This window comes from Pimephales promelas, chromosome 1, assembly GCF_988280905.1.
Source record: "Pimephales promelas chromosome 1, fPimPro1.hap1.1, whole genome shotgun sequence".
NCBI classification, from domain to species: Eukaryota; Metazoa; Chordata; class Actinopteri; order Cypriniformes; family Leuciscidae; genus Pimephales; species Pimephales promelas.
The window spans coordinates 19,957,358-19,963,357 of NC_142769.1; positions in this window are offsets into that span (position 1 = coordinate 19,957,358).

Consider the following 6,000-nt stretch of genomic DNA (forward strand, 5'->3'; position numbering starts at 1 on the left):
TAAATGCTTAGTTTTATCATCTTTGCATAAAACTGAACTTTTTTTATGAAAAGATAATCTATAAGTGTTTATCTTGAAATATTACTAACAATATAAAGGTTTGCATAGCCTAATTTATAAAAAAATCAGTAAAAAATTCACAGCAAAAATACACCTTACCATGACATGAAGGACCTTTATATCAATTTATACTAATTGTATTAAAAGCCTTTTTTTATGCTAAAATAGTATATAGGATTTTGGGCAACAGGATTAAGCAATTAATTACTATTTTCAGCTTTGATAATAAATAAATAAATAAATAAATAAATAAATAAATAAATAAAACGTTTCCTGAGCATTCACTTAGAATACTTTCTGAAGAATCATGTACCAATGACGACTGTGGCTGCTGACAATTCAGCTTTGCCAATGTAATATTAACTATTTTACTGTACTTTTGATCAAATAAATGTACATCATTGGAAACACTTCACAATAATGTCTCATTTGTTAGTTAATCTATCGTCTAACATGAATTACTAACATTTGTTAATGTTATTACTGTAAAATCAAAAATTGATATATTTATTTTAGTTCACAGTGCATTAACAAATACAACTTTTGATCCTAAACATTAGTATTAGTAAATGTTGACATTAACCTTAGCTAAGATGAATGAATTCTGTATTCTGAATTGTTACCATATTATCCTCCTGGAAATCCATAAAGCATTCCTAATGGCTTTCTCCGGTTTCTGAGTGTGTAGAGAGCAGTGAGCACTGCATAACAGAGACCTCTGAATTGGAACATGGCTCGTGATAATGAAGAAAAGAAAGAAAGAAGACAGAACGGGAGATCAGTCACAATCTGCCCTGTCATACGGATATGTCCCCAAACATTATGTCTCTCGTTCTCTCCTCATTGACGGGGCAGATTAAGGAACACTGGGGGTGGGGAACATAATGCATGCTGCTACGCTGCCTGGGCCTGATAATAACACCAGTGCCAACCTCAACACCTGCATATTATGAGTGGATGGAGGGGGGTTAGAACATTGTGTGAGCTTTTATCAACCACTTCTGCACAGGCTTATTTAGGGGAGGGTAGGATGGATAGATGGGAGGGGGGAAATGTATACTGTTGAGTTATAAAGGAAAGGAATGTGAGTGTGAAGATCCAGAACTGAGCGAATAGACAAAGGATTACATAGGATGACAAGAAAAGGAGATGAACATAAAAGAATGGTTGGAGCAAAAGCAGATGGAGTCATATAAGAGGTTCAATGATTCTTGCCCATCTTGTCTTAGACGTATTATTAATGTGGGGGTTGAGTGAGAACTATGAGTCACAGAGCTCAATTCAGCAGATGAGGCGATGACACTTTTTTTTAAAAAAAGGGAATAAATATACATGGATGTCCATAAGGCTTACTAACAGACAACAATAGAGGTGGCTAAAAGTTTATGATTGGCAGGCCTCTTGTTTAAATCTGTGGGTTGTAACAGTATTGACCGAGTGGCTTCTTGACCCGTCTGTCTGTTGGTTTCTATATTTATTGGATTAGGAAGTGAGAACTGGCATTCCTTTTGTTCCCTCTGGATAGATGGTGGAGGTCGATCAGGAATGTTGATCGTTCATGCTTGTATATTTGACTGTTATGACAAACTGTGGACTGGTTAAAAAAAAATATATATATCCTAAACATCCTAAACTTGAACTGTTTTGAATGGCATTGGATTTCATTGAGAATTCAAAAGGGCTGCTGAATTTAAAGGATTGATTTTAGTCAACACGACGAAGGAAAAATAAACTTTTTAACATTACTAGAGCTCTGGAATATTGTGATAAAATTGCTTGTCTCTCTGCTGTCTTTTGAAAAACCATTACCAAAGGACAATGAAAAAATAGAAGCATGTTGTAAGACGTTGATAATGAAATGTGACAGACTTGCCGAATGCAAGGAATAGCTCTTAATGTATTAACGTTTGAAATTGGCAGATTTTGTTACCCTGGATTTTCTTTGAATTAGTCTCTTGACCAAAAAGAGAGGAATTACCGTATTTAAAACCTTAGAAAAAGAGCTGTCGTTTTGTTAAACAGAATGTATATTTAATACATTCAGTGTCAAGATGATTTTAAAATGCTGTAGATTAATTAATATTCTGTTTAATCAATTTGATAATTAAACACATTCAATAATTTAACTTTTTTTTTTTTTTGCATAGACACCGATATGGTCTATCTATAGACATCAGACATCACATGTAGTGACTGAACATATGCTTCAAACACCATTCTGGCAAAAACGAGGGAAGATCCATCAGCAGATGCCTGGAATAGCCCAGTTCTTGGATCCATTAGTCCTATGAGTATAACATGATGTAAGGAATGTAAGTGTAAGAAATATGGTTGTATGTGACCGCCGGCAAATGGTTCTTGAACTCTTCTGGTTCAATCATTTCTCTTCTCTTTCTATTTTTTTTTCCAGTATACCCTTAATCCTCCCTAGGAGGATAACATATTAAAACCCTATTGGGTCTGACATGATTTCTGGGTCCTGGAGATGTTCTGACATGCTCTGACATTTGTGATTTTTACTGATACTTGTGACATTTTAATGGCTAAAGTCTGATCACTGTATTCAGCACAAACTCTGCTACAATAATATGGCAACAGCATGTATGTACAAGTTTTTATTTTTAAGATAATGACGTTTATGCATGGTTTCTGAAAAAAAAAAAAACATTGTCACTGAAATAAGATCATGAAACCCATACTAATTATTTCTTCACAATACTTTTGAAAATTGGATCACGTAGCCTAGAATATTTGCTTCAAAACTATGTGAAAATCATCCTGACTACTCATTCAGATAATAGTAAATTGGTTTAAAATGTGTAAGATATATTTTGTGTAAGAAAGTTTCACACCTGAGAAAGACAATGACAAGCAGGACTCATCATCTGGTCCCTTAAACACCTTTGAACATACTGATATCAAGAGAAACTATATATAGGTGATAAATATATGGGTGATTTTGGGAATACGTTTTAGATTGGTCTGCCTTTCTGCACGTCTTTCTGCGCGTCGTGTGTGAATGTCTAATCGCGCAAAGATGGAAAAAAAATATAATTTGCAGTTCACCACCTTTTGGTGGTGGTTGACGAGTTTTCCCCTTAAAGTGCCGAGAAAAATTCTATATAAATGTAATGAATTATTATTATTATTAATGTAAGGATAGTTACAATACGAGGATGATGATGCGTTAATTTACGTTAAACTGGACAAACTTAATCGCAAGCGTTAACATTGACAGCACTTGTTAGTACACAATAAGAATCTCATTATTTGAATGAGTGAACATAGCCCCTCTCTATGAATGAAACCTTTGTACCTTCTCCGTCTTCTGTGCAGTGCCACTTGTAATGCAAAGTTGAGATGTTGCCCAGAGATAAAAAAAAACAGTAGATGGTCGAATGAAAAGATGCACGAGAGACGAGAGTTGTCGTATTTCCCCGCATTTATAGAGCCACTCAAACGTTACACTCGTCGTCTTCTCAAAATCCGAATTACAACTTCGTATAGATGACATTGTATCATTGATAATCATTAGTTTCTTCATATTGCGTTTGTACAGAATTAACACAAAATTAGTAAAAGAAGAAATATTGCAGTATGAAATATATGGAAATATCTCCATGCTGAGCCTTTTTTGCACTTCCTGATTTCCCTTGAGAATCCTTGTCCAATGAATGGACGACCTTAGCACACGTGTGGTTTGGTTTACAAATTTTGGTTCACTTGCAAAAAGAGCATTGTGAAAGCGAACCGTACCAAAAAAAAAAAAATAATAATAATTTATTTGGTCCGGACCAAAGCAAGTGAACTATCGGACTTTCCTGGTGTGAATACACCCTAAGTTGGATACTTGCATGTCTCATCATGATGAAATAAGCAAATATCGAATGATGATCAGTGATATTAAAGAGTGAAGATGTCACACCCTCTGAAGGTGCATGAGCCAATCAAAAGCCATCCCTTTGGAGGGAATTTTTACAACCCAATGTCTTCTAGCAGGGTATTTGAATGTTTAATTTCATTGGGTGTTTACGAAAAGAATCTACAATTCTTATAATACTAATGCGTCGTAAAGTTAGCAAAATGTAATGTAAATTAACAAATGGGGGACGAAGATTGGGGTTTATAGTGACCAAACATGCTACACGATTTTAGTTAACCATAGTATGCAAGTCATGTCTCAGAACAAAATATTTTAGAATAGTGAATGAATACATAGGCCAAACCACATAAAAGGAAAATTATGAGATGGAAAATTAGATATGTTAATACATTTATCTTAATACATTTATCTTCTGCCAGTGGGTAGGCTTCATTGTGGGGGAAGTTTCATTGAACTTTGTTGGAAGAAGGAGTTTGTTGGATTCTTTATTAAATATAATGATTCATTTGTGTGTGTCTGATTGGTCCAGATGCTACAACCCACTGAAGCCATATGGATTAGGTGGATGGATGCACTTTTTTGGGGCTTCAAAATCCAAATTACTGTTCACTCCTATTATAAAGAAAAGCAAGGACATATATATATATATATATATATATATATATATATATGTATATGAACTAACCCTTTTAATATCTAACACTATTTTTGCTTGTCAAGAAAATGCATGTTGATTTAAGATTGTTTACATATCTGTACTGGAAAAAAAAAAGATGCAATTATTAAATTGAGAAAACATTTCTTAGTAACGCTATTTTGTCCCTTTTGAACATTCTGTTGACCATGAACAACTTCGCAACTACAGTAAATGTCAGTAAATTTAGTAGACTGTCTGCTTAATAACTCTTTATTGTGATGCTCCAGCAGACATTCTACTGATTATAGTAACTTTTGCAATATGTTTGTCTCATTATCCAGCACGTCAAGATTACAAGCGCAGATTGAGTGGAACTAGGGGAGAGTTGTCATCAAGAAAGCAGTTGTCAAGAGTGGTGAAAAGTAAGGAGTATGAGAACATCAGCAGAATCTGACAGATTAGGTCACAAAGACAGACGACACACAGAAAACAAAGACACGGGGGCAACATCAGATGTTATTTTAGGATATGTCATGCATTAATTTACTGTGTTATAAGGCTGATCTGCCAGATCCCTGATCTGGATATTTTCAGGACAGCTGATATTTAATTAAATATTTATCAAATCAATAAAAATCAAATGTATTCATGTGACAGCAGCCATTACTTCAGTCGATCCCTCAGAGATAATTATAATGTAATGCCTTTGTGCTGAAGAAGCGTTTCTTTCTTTAAAAAATAAATAAATAACGTTGTGTTGCTTAATATTTGTGTGGTAACCATGGTATGTATTTTTTTCTAGCCTGGGTTTCCCCGTGCTGCCTTTGGACCATGGACTCCATGGACCCGATTTTTGCCTCAGCGAGGGGACCAATCACAGACCGGGGAGGGAGAAGCAAGACGATGACGAAAAATATAAAACTCGGATAAACTCAGTGTTTGTTTTCGATAAAAACATGTCTGTAGAGTGTCCATATCCTCTAGCCTTATGTTTGCCTTGCACAAACAGCAAAAGTCGCTGAACGCCATCGTGTACACAAAAATCTCGGACTCTTCCTCCTCGTCTAACTTCTGTCGTTCTACATATTTCTTTTGGTGTCATTGAAACGATTGGCTATGAGCTACTTACAGGTGCATTTTTATAGACATTCATAGTACCCAATAAACAGTTCTGGCCATTCGTAAACCAAACCTCAAATACGAGAACTGTGGTTCCAAGACCATGGGCCCTATTTTAACGGTCTGAAACGCAAGTGTCAAAGTGCATGGCACAAGTAACTTTGTGGGCGGATCCCGGCGCTGTTGCTATTTTCCCAGTGGGATAAATGCCTCTTGCGCCTGGCGCAAATCCAAAAGGGGTTGGTCTAAAGTAGCTTCATTATTCATAGGTGTGGTTTGGGCGTAATGTGAAATAAACCAA